Here is a 221-nt window from a genome sequence, read left to right as displayed (position 1 = left end):
CTCAAATCATGAGAAATAAAACATACTAGATATGCATGTTTTTGTGCAGCATAACAAGCTGTATAAAACAAAATATTCATAAAATAATCTAATGTACAAAGCAAATCTGATTAAGAAAAATGTTCATTGTATCGTAACAAATGGGACGATTTCCCTGTAGTTGGTAAGGAGAGGGTTAAAGTCAACCAATCTTTGTGGTCCGAGGGCGATGGCTTTGTCGG

The sequence above is a fragment of the Berghia stephanieae genome, chromosome 15 (genome assembly GCF_034508935.2).
Source record: "Berghia stephanieae isolate SIO BIC M18660-M18661 chromosome 15, UCSD_Bste_1.3, whole genome shotgun sequence".
Taxonomy (NCBI): domain Eukaryota; kingdom Metazoa; phylum Mollusca; class Gastropoda; order Nudibranchia; family Aeolidiidae; genus Berghia; species Berghia stephanieae.
This window is presented reverse-complemented; position numbering follows the sequence as displayed.